At 37.9% G+C, this 18,558-nt stretch overlaps 2 long non-coding RNA genes across 2 annotated transcripts; both read right to left on the bottom strand.

Moving 5' to 3' along the window:
* Window positions 1-34: 34 nt before the first annotated feature.
* On the bottom strand, window positions 35-5,750 carry LOC118168362. The gene is made up of 3 exons (XR_004751512.1): window positions 5,521-5,750; window positions 1,388-1,507; window positions 35-891 (listed from the first exon to the last, which is right to left on the bottom strand). It is a non-coding gene; the product is annotated as an uncharacterized LOC118168362 (long non-coding RNA).
* A 2,252-nt stretch (window positions 5,751-8,002) lies between these two features.
* On the bottom strand, window positions 8,003-18,558 carry LOC118168361. Its single transcript, XR_004751511.1, has 4 exons — window positions 18,406-18,558; window positions 13,065-13,139; window positions 9,483-9,612; window positions 8,003-8,095 (listed from the first exon to the last, which is right to left on the bottom strand). It is a non-coding gene; the product is annotated as an uncharacterized LOC118168361 (long non-coding RNA).

Consider the following 18,558-nt stretch of genomic DNA (forward strand, 5'->3'; position numbering starts at 1 on the left):
GCCAATCATTCACTGGTCTTCCTGCTAACAGCTGTGTGTCCAATAATGATGATGAAGGGTTGGGGGATGAAGAGTTTGAAGCTGGTTATTGCTGAACTTGCTGCATACTGGCCACAGCACAATCCAGTGTATCTGTTTGAGCTGAATATTTAAGCCCCAGTAAGTGGTTTCTAGTTCCCCCGATCATACTCCAAGTTGTTTTGTGGCTGCTCCCATCACTGACCACTGAAAGTTCTCACATGGTGTTATTTGAATGTTAAGTTTTTCACAATAAAGTGGTCTTCCCAGTCTCTTTGCATTGTTTTATAAACCATTTGTTTTTAAGTAAGAGTCTTTTTCCCAGAAAGAAAGCAAGACTTTGTCTGAATACAAATCCCATGTCCAACAGTGTGCTGACATTTGTGCATAGAGATGTGCTTTCCAGTTTATTCTATTGTGCCTTTTTTTTTTTTTTTTTTTTTTTAATAGTTCAGTGGAAAGTTTGGATGGTTCCAGGCGAGTATCCTTTAACAACACAACAACAGAAATAGCCCGAAAAAACGGAAATATATCTCAGTGTTGCCAGGAGAATTATGGGTTGTTGGTTTCTTTTGCTTTTTTTAACACACGTGATCACAAATAAAAGAATAAAATAAAATAAAATAGTCTGTGGATGACAGAAAGAGATTAAACTCATTGCAGTGCCAGCAGCTGTACTTTTCTCCACTTGGATATATGAAGGCAAGTGAATGACCTGCTGTTTGAGTCACCAATCTTTTTCGAGTCTAACAATCAGGGCAAGTGAGAGGTTCCTGGCACAGCAGGTACTGGTGTCCACTGAAGGCTGTGGCCCCATTTATTGTGGCATGGCTCCATCTAGACTTCTGAGTCCTCGAAGATGTCCAGGGTAGTCTAGGAAACCAGGAGGATTTAAGAATCTGAATATCTTTGCTGATCCAATTTCCCACAAGCAAACTAATTGCTAAGTTGTTACCTGACCACGCTGAGTTGGCCCCAGGACATCCCTAGGTAAAGGCCCGGAGCATTAATCTATGGCGCCATCTAGCACCCAGATGAGGAATATTTGCAATAGCTTTCTCCACGTTGTTATGACTCAAACTTTATCTAACGTTTTGCACAGAAAGACAAAAGATGATAACGAGAAAAAATGAATGTTATCTTTCTCATTTCTTGACCTCCTCAGAGCAAAGAAAACTGGAGCACTGCACATAACCCTTACTTGCCCTCTGTCTATGGGGGCTTAAAAAAAATCAGTCCCTCCCTGTACCTCTTGGTGGATCTTTCTTTCTTACACCAGGAACGGCAAGTGGCTTGACCCAAATACGTTCAGAAAACTGCTTTATGGACATAAGCTCCCCTCACCCTTTCTTCCACAAGTACTCCTTACCCTCTCTCTCTGCATCCTCTCACAGCCTGCATCGCAGCTCTGGTCCACCTGGGCCACCATTTAGTGAAAGGCAAAGGCCAGCACCAACTCTTTCAGAGGAATGGGAAGGAAGCTGACACACTGAAAGCAAAGACAAAAATCATTGCAACAGAGCTCTGATTTCTACTAATTATGTGGAACATTTATCTACTTTTTTTTTTTTTTTTTTTTTTTTCCTACTGACAGCCACTATGGTTAAGTGAAACATTTTCCAGTGAAAATATTAAAAATGAACAGCAGACTTGAGATGTATAAGAATTCAGGTTCATTTCACATAAGGAAGCAAAATATGGAAGCTGCCTATTTCTGCTGTCTGAGCCTTTGAAAATCCTTTACTCACCAGGCTATCAGCATTTTTGGGGTTGCTAAATAGGAAGACCTCCATGGTTTTCACCAAAAATGTTAAGCCACGGGGATTCCAAAGCAGAGAGAATGTAGGCTGAAATCACACAAGTCATGAAATGCTTGAAAGCAGCCAGACAACAACTGCATAATCACAGGTAATATGCAAGTGAAAGATCAAATTTAAAACTCCAACTCAAGCCTGCAGGACATTTGCCAAGCTGCAAGTTAGGCTCCAGTGATGTATGGAATATATTTGCTCTGAGTCTATGCTCTGCTGTATGCCAGAAGCTTTTAAACCATCTTTACAAATATGTTCCCATCTTTTGCCAAGTGAATATACAGCCTTTTTCCCTCACGTTGGTATCTACAGTTCTTCTTACTAACTTCATAATTTCTGAGAAAGAATATTTCTTAAATATTCTCAAATATTTTGGTGATATATACACCAAACTTAACTAATTTCTCATTGAAAAAAAAAAGAAGTATTGTTTGCATATTTACTTTGCACATATCCTCTGCAAAGTTGCTTATAAAGTTGCTTCAGTGATCAGTGGTATGTTAGCTCTGTAGATTGGCAGCCTATTTTCCTCTACTGCATTTCTCTGCAATTACTTGTTTCTCTGCCCTCTTCTGCCCCTGCTCCGTGTCCGATGTGTCCCTTCTCCTCCCACGTATCTGCCACGTTTTGTTTCTTCAACAGAAGTGACTTTCATGAGCCTGGCCTAGTCTCTCTGCTGTAACCCTTTCAATATTATACAACATTTGTTTACACGTTCCTAGGTCTTGCAAGACATCTCTTTCTCTGCAACCACTCTTATGCAGACATGGCCTTTTCTAGCTGTGGCCATTCAGCTCTGTATCTGAAATGCAGGTGTGCACACACACTAGCCAGACATTCTCAATCCATGCCACTCCAGGCTCTTCCCAGACCATAAAGCAAGTGTGTGCTGCAGTGCAGCCCATTGTCCAAGGGGAAAAGACAGCAGTAGGCACCAATAACCTAATGATATGGCCATGCAACCAGCTTGAATCTGTGAGAACCTCTTTACAGAAAGTAACTCTGCCAGCAGTAAGTGACCCCAATATTCTTTTGGTCTTCTTCCATGCCTTTGCCTCGTTGTTCCTCATCCTTTATTTTAAAAATGACTGGGTAGGGTGAAATCCAGGCCAATGTGTCTAAGTAGTGACATCTGATAACACAGGTCAGTCCGCATTATAGCAGGAGGAAATTTGTTTGTATGGGCTATCCTAGCTCAACTCCAGGATGTTGATTGCATGCAACATCGCAGATCCAAGAAGAATGGACAGGTGGGTCCCTGCAACTACTTCTGCCTATCACATTTAGTGCAATCAAGTACTGACCTGGTGTTTGTTAACATTTAGACTCTACTGCTTGTCAAAAACAAGTAGAAAGGATTCCTCCTTTTCCAGGAGCCACAGTTGTACACAAGTTAAAAAGTAAAATTAAAAACAATAGGTTTTGCTAAGGTATGCAGGAAATGTGTTGTATTTTCATTGCAACTGCTTGAAAGCAGAATTGATGTAGAAGTAAAACAGCTCCAAATAGACTGAACTTGCTGACTCAGTTGATCCAGATGAAAAATTACAAGTCAGCACTTTCAAGCAACAGCAGTACCAAGCGTACTGTATTTGCAATACTGATGTAATGCGCATTGCAACATCATATTTCCCTGAATACAACACTTGTGAGTTTGATGAGCCACAGCTTTTAGATGGAGCTTTGGATTTGCTGCAAATTACATAAGAGAGTTTTCCTTTATGGCTTAGACTGTTAGATGTTGGACCCACCCAACTTCTTAAGGAACCGGACATTAAAAGCAAACAGTTTATTCCAGCTTTCTTCTGACCCTAATCCAAGGCACACATCAAATTTCAGATAAGCATAGATCTTGCCAGTTCTCCTCATGTATCCAGAATTATCACCATTACCGCATTTTCTATTCAGAACAGCTTATGCAAATCATTTCATAATGCCATGTGCAGATGACTGAATCAATTTTTGCTCTTCGATAATTTTCCAAACCATTTCCTAATTTTTATGAGTAGCTTACAGATAAGACAATATTAAGACAAAAGTGGACACAACTTCAAGACACTTCAGATTTTCATTTAATTTTCTACCTAACAAACTCCCATAGGAAATTATTAGCTGTGGTTAAAAGCCTCTTACACAGCAGGGATATATTCTAACTGGGAAAACCACTTAGAAATTATGATTTCAAGCAAATTGTTTGAGTTTGTACTCTACAGCTATGTTATGTCAGAGAACAGCAACAAAGCAGGAGGAAGAGGCTATGAATCAGCCTGGAGATTGGTTAGGGATTCTTTGTTGCAGCTGCTATAACCTCTGGATAACACAGGAAACAGCTAAGTTTGTCATTTTTAAGTGTTGGAAGTTGAAAACAGAAAGTGATTTTAGGCATCGTAGTTAATGTAGAAAGTATCCAGCACATGGAATTATCTCATAAGGAGCCATCAGGCTGATGATCAATTAAATTATATTCCAAGGAACAAGAAAGAGGCCTAGTCAGTAAGTGAACAAATACACACTGAGTATAAACAGAAGACAAAAAGCAAAAGCATCTCCTTTTATCTGGTTTATATGCCTCTCTTTTCCTTCTTAGCTGTTTATAGTCATTTTATCTATTTATTTCATGGAAAGATTGTATGATAGCTGAACGTGCTCTGCTAATACTCTAGAAGAATAAGACCAAAAGTAGCAATGTACTGTGAAAAAGCAGAGAGCACAGAATAATAGCACCAATGAAAGAATGCTACAACATATCAGAGTCCACCTTTTAGAAAAGCTCTGCTAATATGAGAATAGTACCTCTTGCCTTTGTTTTCCAGGAAAATTGCCATGACCACATAACCAGCTTGATTATACTCATTGTAAGTGAACTTTAATAATTGTGCCTATTCTCCCTGTAGAATATTTCTGGATAATAGACATTAATATTTTGCTTTTCTATGAAGATTTTAGAAACTTGCCAGGAGAGTCAGGATTCTAACCCGCAGAAGTGCATACTGAGTTGTTGCAATATATCACTCACAAACAGCTGACAGAGGCTATGTGGCTGCGCAATTAGACTCAGGACAGCTGTGGTCTCTGCAAAGGGAATGGAATGTTCATCAGAAAAAAATAGATGAAAATTAGCAGCAGAATTACTCGTGGTCGAGGAGTTCTCCAGCTATGGCTGTGATTTGCACACTATTCTTTATATAGCTTGGCTAGTCACTCCCCCTCACTTTCACTGAAGAATACATCACTGAGCAAGTGGTTTCATGTAACAGTTTCTGATATAGTTATTTTGCTTTGTAAATTCAGGAATCACTGTGTTTAAATTGTTCCTCTTGGAATACTGAAAGCAAAGTTGAAATGTCCCACAGTTCTAATTCTTTGCGTAACTGTGACCTTGTCTTCAAGCCCTGAAATACAAGGTAGTTTAAGCTAGAAGTGGCTCCAAGAGAAAAATAAAGACTGAAACAAGAATACATTAATTCAAGTGACATTTAGGTCAGTACAATCTTTGCTTCACTCAGAAGAAACCAATTTGAAGTCCAAGAAAGCAATAAACTTGAATGGCAAAAGGCAGTTCCAAGCTAGCACTGTGAAAGGAAAGAGAGAAATCATTGCACTAGTTTTTTTCTTCTAATTTCACGTAACAGATGGAGGACAGAAAAGCTTGTAAAATTAATTATTTATTTATTGTTCACACAATAGGTACCTTAATCTGGTGTTGCAGCATGGACCGTTAGCACGTTTTTTTGGCCTTAAGTGGCCCAAGTGGAATTATCTTCTGATACTGAGGGGTTACATTTAATTTACATAGATCACAACCTCACATCTGAAGCTCATTTTCATAGGCAAAATCAGAACCTGTTAACTTGCATTCTCTTTTGTTTCTCAATAGGTTAATTTGCTTAGCTGGAGACAGCTCGCCCATCCTGATATGGTACCTGCATGAATAGAAAGAAAGTAATGGAAGAATTCCTGTGGTTTGGGTCAGTAAATAAAACAAAGTCTTTCTGGTGATTGTGGTTTCTGCACTTAACAATGTGCTGTCTGTCCTTGCTATTGCAGATCTTATTTAAGTCTTATATAAACCAAACCCTATTTCTCAAAGGTATATATACATACTTCCACTTAGCTAAATGGCTGTGAAGATGGCGGAATTCACAGAACATTTTGGCATGCAACCAAAAAATGTGGTATTATGTCCACAGCAGATCTGGCTAGGTACTGTAACTAGATCATGGATTTCAGGCTGTCACACACAATTATTTCTGGCAGCGCGTTTGTACAATATGTACACCTGTAACTTTCTCCACTCTGAAATGGGTGGAAGTATTCAGAAACGCCTTTCAGTGGAAATAGTTTCTGAGAGATCTCCTGGTGAGAGAACAGCAGAAGAATATGGGAATGACCACGAAACTGTGTTACGAGTATTTGCATTTTGGATTCCTGGAACTGAACCTGTGTCACTGGGAGTTCAAACCACTTCAAGGCTTACTTGTATTATTTTTAATGATTGCTTCCTAAGAAGGACTGACCAATTTGATTTTCACTCCAGTTAATTATTCCCAGATGTTTTAGATTTTTGTTTAAAATGGCAGGTAAACATGCAAACAGGTACCCCTGCTTTTTTCTTGCATTATCTGTCAGTAGTCACCAAACAAGACATTGCAAGCCTTATCACAAAGAGTATGAGAAATTTAAGGTTTGAACAGATCCTCTTACTAAAATGAAGAAAATTGCCTCCTCACTTTTCTTTGTGCTAGAATTACAGCACAAGGAAGATAAAGCCATCATATTGAATAAAATGCCTACCCAAGTTAATTTTGCAAAAGTAGACAAGTGGTATTTGAAGAAAGTGAGAACAAGAAAGTAAAATGGATTCTTAGGAAAATTTTAAATGCAACAGCTAAAGTTATGCAAGTGCAACAGAATTTCTTTGAGAATGGATATCTGTAGCTGTATGCTCCTTCATAAAAGTAAAGACTCAAGTAGAAAACATGCAACTGTGTAAAGGTATTCCGTGTTCCAATATTCAAACTCTTCGTTGCATAATAGCAGCTGATAATTCCCATAGCCTCATTTTATCAGGGACGATGAAACTGAAGTTTGGCTAAAACCAATTAAAACCCAACATTTTTAGTCTTTGTCTTTAGATTTAGCATCCATAATACATCTTCAAGCACTTTAAAAGCAATAGACTTTTAAATCACTGAGCCCCTACAACTCCTAATGACCTGGATGCACTAAACACTTAAAAAGTGAATTGGATGAGGGTGCTCTGATGTTGATCTAATTTTGAAAGTTTACAAAATTTCTATCTGTTGATCTTTAGGTAACAGAACCAACTTAAAAAGAGGAAATCCATATTCCACTGAGACAAGGTTTGCATTTCAGTATTGTAGTCACCAAGTATCCTTCCAATGAATTAATAGTTAACATGCTACGGATTGTCATCCACTGGAAACTTTGCAAAGACAAACATTTCATTCTTTGGAAAAGTGATGAAAAATGAAACTACCTTTCCTAGTACAGAAAAGAAAAAAATAATAATCTACATCAAAAATGTTGAAAGCAAATCAAACAAAGAATGCACTGTGCTAAGGGACATGAATCAATGTACATTCTGAAAAAAATGCTCAGATAATAGAAGACACCCTTGGATCCTGACAATTGAGCCTTTGTTTCCAAAGCAAGAAAAATCAACTTGGATTTATATTTTTGAGTGGGTTTGTTTGATCTGAGTGCAGGGGCAATGACAGTCATTGAGAATACATGAGATCTTTAATTTTAGCTGACAGGTTTTAGTCCTGAGTAAGATTTCTAACTCAAAGTACAGCACCAAATCTTAAAATAGAAGTGCAAAATAATTACAGCAATCTGCAAAATACCTATGTATACGCTTAACTCAAAGGGTATGTGTAGTTTTGCTTAAACACTTGGCTAGGTTACATCTTATTTCAAATGTAAATTAAGTTCAATGTTAATAACACTTCTCATAAGGAGGATTAGAAAACAGAGAAGATACAGTCTTACTCAGATACAATAGTTCACAATTCATCTTCTCAGTGAAGCCTTCATGGCAATGTAGGAAGTTCTTACTCTATGGCATTGGTCCCCAGGTGCTGCCATGTGTACTAGCACTAGCTATGCAAAGTTTTATGGCTGCAGTTCTACATTTTCCTTACCTTTTCCAAAGATGAATCTTTACGTGTCACTCCCACCTCTCTGCTTCAAATAGAGCACAAACATCATAAGAAGCAGTTGCTTGTTTCAATTCTGGAAACCTGGAACAGGTTAAAATGTACACAGCAGAACTGGAGGCAACCAGATACTTCAAAATCTGAGGCCCAGATTCAGGAAAGTATTTAAACTAAGAGTGGCTTTAAACATGCTAAGATCAAGCATATTCAGAAGTACTGCTTTCATGAACAGCAATTCAATTAGACAACTGCTTTTCTAACTGAGGCTGAGATCTGCTAAGTGTTGACAATAGTGATGAATATTTGCCTCTTGCTGATTTACTATACAACACTTTTTCAGCTACTATTGTCAAAAGGAGCTCCAAAATCGGAGGAGGAGAAAAAAAAAAAAAAAAAAAAAAAAAGGAAAGATGATTCTTCCCACAGTTATTATGCAAAAAATTGTAGCTTAATCCTGTAATATCTAAATCAGCTGGTTTTAACTTTCTGTGACTTAAGCGACATCTAACTTCACTGATTTCCATGTGATCTTAAAGATCTATATTATGAAATAAGGATTATGTTATGGGTCAGCAAACCTCAAAAGTTTCAAAATTACAGAACAGATGTGGGTAGGAATTCAAACTGTGCGACAAAAAATAATTTCAAACCTCTGGTCTATAAACCATGATTTTCTTTGTGTTAGCAACTCACAAGATGTACAGATCTCTCCAGCTCACATGAACCTAAAGTGGCAGGTAAGAAATCAGAGAGCAGATTTTCCATCTCTTCTTGTGGGAGACCATATTGTTAACAAACAAGGTTTTGCACTATAGATGGTTTTGGGGTTTTGCTCTTTCAGCTTCTTGAGTGATAAGCAGCTGTGAGAAGAAATCTTTTGCCTATTAACACAAGCGTGGCTGCATGCAGAATACAGAAATGAGCCAGGCACCTCCACACTCACATTTATGTGAAAAAGCAACAGTTTATCATGGGAGAACATAAGTAACTTATGAACCAAAGCACCAACTTTCCTGCTTGTCATGTGTGAGCTCATGCTCGCAGATGTTCTGCATCTGCCCTCCAGAGCATTCAGACCCTCAGCACAGTAAGGCAGCAGTCCTAGCCCTGCCCAGTTTCTGCTGTATGTCTCAAAGAGCAACCACACCTATGTTAATACTATATGACTTTGTTAGGCCTAGAGTGGAAGAGTGGAGAGTGTGAGCTTTTTAACTCGGAGATGGTCTCCACATAACAAAGATGAAATATGCTCCGTGGGCAAGCTGGGAAACCTTGCAGGCTAGCGCTGCTGAACTGGGCTGACCAGTTTGGATTCCACAGGAATAATCTGGTCACATTCAGGAACTGTGCAGAAAAAAAAGATGGCTACAAGTCATAGTCTGCATTTAAATATTTGCCAGCATAGCCGCTTCGGTGAGAGGATGCAATTTTGGCAAGCATAAATAACAGCAACAATAAAATTCCCATGTACCTCAGGTGCTGGAATCCAATTGCTGTTATATAACATTATCTAGTCCAAGCCTTTTCTTTATGGAATGGTTTCATTTCTCAGTCTTACTGGTTTGTAGTAATGCTGGCAAACTTCAGAGAGTCAACCTATTCTGAGGCAAAACAAAAAATACAGATATATTTTGAGGTAAGTGTTCTTACATGGACTGATAAATTTTGGTCTTTTCTGGGCTGAAGAAAAGAAAATTATTTACTTGCTCTACAGCTAAATTTTTCCTCTCCCCTTAGTTCCAGCCTTTTTTCTGGAAGTTCTGCAGCTCACCAAAAGAAGCTGCAGAGGCGACAAGCTAACATTTGTTTACTGTGGATCTCCCTTTGAAGAGTGATTACAACAACATCATTCTGCATATCCGGAGGGTGGATTTCTTATCTCCCTGAAGGAGAAGGAGAACAATCACATATTTGATAAGTTCAAACAAAAGCGCACACAATTATAGGAAGTGAAATGTTTGCTAAAAGAGGGCAGTTTATACAAAACACATTTTTATAACCTCGCATATATATTTGTTTCATGACAGCTTTCAAGAACAACGTTCCTTAACTCTGCGGTATCTCTATTTCGTGGTGGCACATGAAATATTTTCCATTTGAAAACTGACACTTAAGGGAAAACATTCTGCAGAAAAGAGTCATTGCAATAACTCTGCTCAGTGGCTACTTTCACCCCACCTATCTTGCATTCTAAGGGAATGAGGTGTAGATGAATCCGTATAGGCTGCATTTCCACCTGCAGGAACAGCTGTGAGAAGTGTGTGGGCAGGAGAGGCACTTGCTTCCATGACAGCTCCCACAGAGACCTGCTGTTCTGCAGGGAGGCAGTGTCCCTCCCAGGCCCCCTGATCTGCCTTCAGCTAATGCCCCAGAGCAGCAAATGTGCCAAGCTGAATTTTGCTGACACAAAGGGCTAGGGTCGCGTGGCTGCAGGTATGTAGAGGCACTGCTGACAAATGCACTCATGTATTTAGGGCATCATATTCCAAAAGCAGAGTCCTTTACCAAAGTCATCCACCTCTAAAAAGATGTTCACAGAAGTGGTTCTGTTCAGTGCATAGGTGACACTCGCAGAATCTGTTCCAATGAGCTGTATCATACTAAATAAAAATATACAGCAGCAAAATGCCAGGAGTGCATGGGACCAGTGATATGAGTGTGTTTGGATTACAGGGGAAGAGAGGAATTTCCTCCTGATGCAAGAAGAAAGAAGCAGCCTTTTTGTCCATGTCCATTTTATAGTGGTATTTTTATTTTTATTTTTTTTTTAATTGAACCAACTTCGGAACATCTTACTAGAAATATCACTCTGTTTCTAAAGAAATCTGTAAAAAATATCACTAGTTTGATCAAATTCTATGAGAATTTTCTCCAGGACGTCATCATTGGTAAAATTACCAATTACCAGGAATATATGAAGTGAGCAGTGAAAGCAGGTGTAGAGCACCAGCAATGAAGAATGGGAATATTTTGCTTGAAAGTCAAACAAAATGCTGAACAGCAATAAAGCAGACTGAGCAGATGCTCAGCACCCGAACTGTCAAATACTGGAGGAAAAAAAAATAAAAAAAAATCAAGATGAATATCTCAGGCCACTATATTTCCAGAAAAGATTGTTATTTGCCATCTCTAATCAGGTCAGAGAAGAAAAAAAGCCTCTACAGTTGACAATGCTAAATAATCATTCAATACAGGAGTATAGATCCCATACAGTTCTCACATAATGTTTCTGTTGGAAAATTTGACAGAACATATGATATACTAAAAAAATTAAGTATCATAATGAGAGAAATGTTAAGTCTATCATCTAAGTGTAAGAAAAATCCATGAAGTGTTCTGAATTTATTTTTAAAGGCAATTTAGGCAATTTTCCAGCCTGAAAATCCAGATTCCAGGGGGAGTGAGAAATATTTCAGGACCAGATTGTAATATTTATATACAAAAGAATGCTAATAAAGTTAGAGAGATATGCATAATACACAGCATCTCAGCACAGTGTATTTATACCACCGCTATAGTGGTATAAAGACACTTTAAGCATGTTGAGATAAATCTAGCCAAAATGGAGAATAAGTTACACTGGGCTTATTTAGACCTGTACCACTTTAGATCTGCATTAAAGGCTTGCTTGTGTTTAGAATTCAGAATAGAAAAAAAGGTTGATAACATCATTTGTTCAGTCAACACAAAAAGAATGTATACCGCAAACGTTGTTCAGCCCCCACTACTACTGCTCTTTCATTACTTACAAGGACTTGGGCTGTTTCAGAATGAACAATAATGGCACGTCCTGCCCATACCTGATCACTAAGACCTGATACACAGGAGATGGTGAAGTTAACCTGAGGATCCTGGCCAGATTCTCTACTAGGAAATAGCTCTGTAATACTGCCTCCTGAAGTGTTCCCCGTATCTTCTGTCATGCTATTGCTGTCCCAGGAAAAACTGGATTACTGTTCCGTGTAAAGCCGGTCTTATGTAGGCAAGACTTTGGGGACATTTATAATGAAAGATTTGTAAAGTTACCTAAGACCCAATACACATATCATTAGTAATATTATCCTGCTTTAGGAGAATAGCTCAGAGGAAGGTTTTGCAGATAAAAGCTCCCATTAAGACAACAGCCAAACTGGTACGTATTTAAAATAAGGCTTCCAATCCTGTAGAAGCTACTCTCAAAACTGTAACTACATGTAGGTTTACCATGGTGAATATGTGCTTAGAACAAAGCATGTGCAGAAGGGTTTGAAAGCATGCCGATTATGTTTCTGTAAATAGAAATAGGAATTGCCTCCTTCCTGCTTGGAATATATAAAGCATTCATTGCAATCAGTGTACACCATTCACACTATTGACAGGATTATTACCTTAGTATTACACCACATGAAAAAAAGATCTTAACGGCTTTTGTCCCTGACCCTAAAGATTTGTGTGCCCATGAAAACCATCCTTACACATTCACTGAACCAGGGCCAAAAAAGACTAGTTTAGAAACAAATATTTCTTTTGCTGAAAAATTTTCACTTCTCTTTTTGATGGAATGCACAAGTGATTTCTACGGAAATATTAATGCTGGGGTTCAATCCTGATCCTACAGAGATGAAAGGCAAAAAAAAGTCTTTGACTTCCAGACATGTAAATTAAGGTTCTGAGCTCATTAGAAGCTTCATGAAGTATGTTGCATTTTAAGGCAAGTATACTTATTTTCTTCAAAGCCATGCACAAGTATCTGAAACGGGCACCTTTCTTTACTAATTTATGCAGCATAACTGGGAAATAGTACACAAATGTATTTCCTTTTTATATACTTAAATTAGTTTTTGTCCCTCAGCTCCAAAAGTATTTTCACTTCAAGTGTTTAAAGTTAATTATTTATGTTTGGTTTCCTACAAATAAGATGCTGCTGCTTTTCCCAGAAAGGATAAAGAATTCTCTTCAGCTGCCTTTCGTTATGCAAGATTCTGCAATCCCCCTCTGCAGGAAAATGTAACATTGACTTCTGCAAGATATAGTTGTATGGAGTTTTGAAGAGAACACAAGCCAGTAAACTCACCCAGAAATTACATATGCTCATTTTTTCCTTTCTTAGACAAGGTTTCCAACAACAGGAGCTTTGGCATTCAGGAGGCTGTTAGAATAAATTAAGGGACAGAAAGTGTCATCTGGTTAACACTCTTAAGTAAAAGCAAAAGCAGAGCCACAGACATGAAAGAGATCACAGATATCTTACTATTTATGATGTGATTGTAAAGTGTAAATTGTACTGGGATCTTAAGGCAATACATGTTAATTACCCTCAGCAGATCTCTGATGTTATAAAAGTAATTGCTATGAACTTCTCTGTATTGCTGATAACCATACCTATTGCAGCTTGGTTTGTTTGTTTTAAATTGCAACAGGAACTCTCAACAATATAATTCTGTAGAAATATATTTTTTTGAGAAGTTTAAAACATTGGAACATATCCAATAGACCTTTAGCTCTGTTCGTCAAAAGAAGACAGCAAACTTGCTGGGGCAGAAGTCCACAGATGTATGCATTAGGTTTGACCTCATGCTACCAGCATTGCAGAAAAGTTTTTTTGTCTAAGCTGCCAGAAGAGCAAGAACAAGCCAAGAGTCCATCATCAAGAGCACTTAAGCCTGGAAAATACGGATAAACAAAAAATCACATCTTGTTTTTGTGCTTATAAGCAAGCTCTCAGCTGCAGAGTTAAGGTATATATAGTTGGCTGCATACCTATGAAAGTGGGAATAACTGCTTAAGAGCGCCTAAACCCCAGACAGGCAGAAATTTGCACTGCGTGCCAACTGTGCTTATTTACAAGACTCACAGAATGAGTAAGTTACCCCAAGCATATCCTATTCCCCATGTCCTTAGGAGTAGGTCAAAAATCCTCCCATCCCTGCAGAAGATCTAGTTTGGCAGTGGTTAGAGTCAGTTTGGCTCAGGTACAAAAGACTTACCGATTTTTTCCTAACATAATGAACACCTGAACGTATGCAAAAAATGTATAAATAAACTAATCTTATCACACTTTTCAGAAAGCACTAGAAAGACAGGGTTGATAAGCTTCACTATTATGCAAATAAAGAATGGCTCAAAGGAATGAAAATGAAGGCTTTGGAAAACAGGAGTGATTAGTTTTAAGGTAAAATTTCACCATTAACTGTTATCTACTATCTAGCAAGTCTTCCTGTGACTGGTACCCACCACCTACCGAGTAGTCCTACAGCTAAGATGGAATGCCTTTCTATTGCTGCTAGGTTTAGACAGAAATATTTTGTGAATTCTCTGGATACCATGTGGAACACATCCTTTTTTCAATAACCAATAGTTATGACCTCATCCATCCTAAGTACATGTTTCAGAAGGACAGAAGTAGTAACAGAAATGGACTTGAGATACCTAAAAAAAAAAAAAAAAAAAAAAAAAAGACATCCTAGTTAGACAAAAAAAAAAATAAGGCACAGAAAAAGTTAGAATGTATTTAAAATTTCTCATTGAAGAACAAGAGGAAACACATCAACTTTATCTATATTACAGGCAGGAGTGCCACTGGTGTGTTAAATTCTGAATTGAATTGAATTAACTGGTGTTAACCTGTACAGCAAGATCTTTCAAAGCACAGAACTATTTGTTGAAAAAGGAGCAGATATTAAAAGATCTTTGTCATATGCAGAGCTACATAAATTCAAATCAAACACAGAACAAAGCTCTGCAATATTGCATGAAACAAGATGAGCTTGTCGCAGCTCAGACAGTTCTGAGAATATTTAGGTGACCCAGTTCCAAACAAGACAATTTATTGGAATAAAGCAAATAGATATATCCAATACCGTCAGACTGATAGCCACATTTAAGATGAAGGATTCCCCAAACTTTTCTGCCCAGTCCTGCCACCCAAGCAGTTTGGCTAACCAGAAAAGGACATCACATTCTTCTTTGCAAATGCAATTAAGTTGTATGAATCTAAGGAGAGTATTGCTTTTAAACAATGAAGTCAGCCAGTAAATCTTAGCTGTCTAATTCTTCTAGGACTGTAGCCTCAGTCCATGTCTCTAAATAAATGAGGATGTTGACCATGAACTCCTGGGAGCTTTAGAGCCAATAATAGTACTTCTACAGAGTAATTCTGCTGATTTCCCTCACTTTTAGCTTACCCCGGCATGAGAGGAATACCCACCCCACAGGCTATATATAACCACCGGTGTGAACAGCAATCTGCTTATGGACTTTCAAATACTAGCTGGCCCCAAGCCACAACCACAAGACACAAGAGTTTCAGAAGTAATCATAGCTCCTCCTCTCCTGTCACTCACTGCAATTAGGAAAGAAATTGCTTCTAATGTATATAACAATTAAACAAGCTTAGTTGTATTAATTAGTTACCTTATAATATTCAATCCAGTACTTCTTGTTACTCTTTTTTAATTAGAGCAAATCATGTTCTAACTCTATGTTTTTAAATGAATGAACCCATACGAACACTTGGTCCTGTACTTTTTCTAACCGTTTGTTAATAGCTAAGCCATTCAGCATGGGACTGCAGCACCCTCAGGATTCCTGAGAAAAGTATGAGTCATCCCATCATCACTCACAGGAGAGCTGTATGGCTGGGTTATTACTGCCACCTAGTTTTCAATTTTTATTATTATTATCTAGACTTCTGCACTTTCTGTGATAAAAAGATACATATGTGTAACCAGAAAGCTTTCATTCTAGTCATATATGATACTTACCCAGTAATGTGTTTAAACAGTACAAAATTATGCAATAAGCACTTAATGAATGAATCTACATGCATCTATACACAGTAATTGTGTCTAGATGTAATGCCTCACCTGTAATACATATTAAAGGTTCATAATTACCAGTCCCAAACCTAAACACATGGTGAAAACCCAGCTCACAATTTTGTTATGCAGGGTCAAAAACAAAAGCCCAGCTTGCAGCACCATAGAAGTTTGAAAAAATGTAGATCTATAGCTGATCTTTTCCAGCTGATGGTGTATCTAATAGATTTTATTTCATATGGATGTTTTCCATTGCAGTTTTCAAATAAAGCTTTCCCACTTTATACAGGTGCTTTACCAAGTCTTGCAAAAAAGCACTGCAATTTAAGGGGACTCAGCGAGATACCATGTATTTTTCATTTTAAAAAGTACACAGAGAACCTTTATGTAGGGATAGTCTTTTTAGACCTAGATATAAACCAGAAGCTTACCAATAAAAGGTAGCGAAATGTGGAGACAATTAACACAATTTTTGACATCTAATATAAAAATCCATTCTGAGGTCTGAGAACAGACCTGATAAGGTTCTCCATCCTAGCTGTAGCATCCGTCCTGTTTGTTTTTATGCTAGTCCTGTGGTTTCAGACTCTGACTAGGATCATCTGTGGCAACCAGTGGAAGTTGCAGGTTAAAACCAGAACCCAGCAGAGCAACCTTCCACAATATGTGAAATCAAATATTTTTGCTACAGGCAAATTCCAGTCTTGGAAATAATAAATAAATAAATAAATGCCTGTAACTGAAATTTCTTATAACTTCTAGCTCTGAGGCTCTGTTACACCAAGGTGGAGTAACATGTTCTGTAATTTATCCAGCGTGGTTCTATTGCACTAGATGAGGAAAAAGTCTGGTTTTTCTCCTCAAATGAATTTTATTCTGTTAAAAAATAGCATGGCAAAAAAATAGGCCATTTCATTGTGTTTGTGTGTAATAATCTTGCCCAAAAGCTGTTCAATAGATCTTATAAAAGAGCCCAAGTTCTCCTTCACGGAAGCTAAAGGTTTGTGATTTTTCATGGCAGTAGGGGCAAGTACTGATGTTGTTAGTCTTTATTTTTACCAAAAGAGCTGTAATGATTGAAAGTAAAACAAGATGTTTGTGAATTTCAAGCATGATGCAATATGAGGAATTTCACATGCTGGATGGGTTGACAAGGCACGATTCTGAAGCAGGCTTTTTAAGACAAAACTGAGACATCTATATTAACACAGGTTGAGAGGCCACAGATGTCTGCAAACACTCTCCCTTTTTTAAATTGTTATTGAAAGACGAAATTCTATTTGAACTCAGATCCCAGGCCCCTAGGCTTGAAAAACATGTTGTGCACCCCCCACGGTGCTCAGGTTAAGTCCATTCAAGCTATTTCATGCAGCTACAGTATGGATCACACTCAGTTTTTCTTTTTTCCCCTAACAGGTTTGTTTCTGGTCATAAATTCTCAATCAGTGGGCAAGCCACATTGTACAATTTAGTAAATAGTGTAGTTAAAACATGTTTAAAGTCAAAAGAAAAAGGATCTGACAATGGAGCATTGTTCCCATCTGCAGAACTGAAGTGTACCTTCTTTGATTCAGTAACCTTGCTGCACTTTGGTATGAAATTGCCCCTTTTTCCATCAAACTTGCATTTAAAGTGCCTCATTAGCATGTCTCACTGGATCTGTAACGATTCTGCTAACCCAACACTCGCTTCAGTCAAGCCACCATGGTTTTTCTATCTGTTTAACATCTAAAACTCCTTGACAAAGTTCCTTTTAAAATTTACTCCTTTTGTTTCTCCGTGGTTTTTCTGCAAAGATCTTTAAACTTCGATGTACTCCAAGATGACTCCTGAACAAAAATCATGTCTAGCCCAGCTAGTAAATCTAGCCTCCATTCAATGGGATTAAATAAGTGCTTCACGGCTATTGTAGAAGCCTCTAAAAAGGATCTTGCATCTTTAAGAGTTTCCTACAATAAATTAAACACATCTCACCCATTGTAAAAGAAAAAAAAAATAGAGACTTGATCCAGCACAGGGGAGCCGCTATAGACCCACAGTGATGCCATACTTTAAGTACCAAAACACCCACAGATTACAAAGCCTAAAGTTACAGCGACAGGAATGGAAGCAGAATTTTAATAATTTTATTTCTCCAGGAAGTTATCCTTGGGCTTCATGTCAGTAAAACATGGCCAACAAAATAAAAATATACATAATAGATTAAAAATAATGGTATGGGTTATTAAAAAGGAGCACAGTAGGATTTTAGCTTGGATTTGCATTACCTCAGCCAAGTAATTCCTATTTCTTTCTTAATATGGAAGACCTCAGCCTCAGCGTTCTGATTCATTACAGCATCTGAGCACTGCTTAAATACAGGCACACGATCCTACCGTAGTCCTACAGACATCAGTGAGAATAGCGCCCTGCTTAAAGTTAAGCTTGTGTTTAAATGCAAATCCAACATACTTATCCAAACCTCTCAATCTCTCTGCACATTTCTGAACCAGAAAGGAGCAATCTTAAGCACTTTTAAGTATAGGGTTGATTGAAAATCAATTGGTGCAAAAAAATTCTGTGCAGGAAGTTATGCTAAAAAAGACTATGTGAATTTACCTTAAGGTCCTAGAGACTGGTAAAATGCTATAAACCACTGCTTCATCAGTATGGATCCAACTTAAATGAACAACCTTTCCATTCAATGGCCTCCATATGATGTACCTGAAAATCATTCTCACTTGATGACTGGTGAATGGTTTACCTGAAGAG

This window comes from Oxyura jamaicensis, chromosome 5, assembly GCF_011077185.1.
Source record: "Oxyura jamaicensis isolate SHBP4307 breed ruddy duck chromosome 5, BPBGC_Ojam_1.0, whole genome shotgun sequence".
Taxonomy (NCBI): domain Eukaryota; kingdom Metazoa; phylum Chordata; class Aves; order Anseriformes; family Anatidae; genus Oxyura; species Oxyura jamaicensis.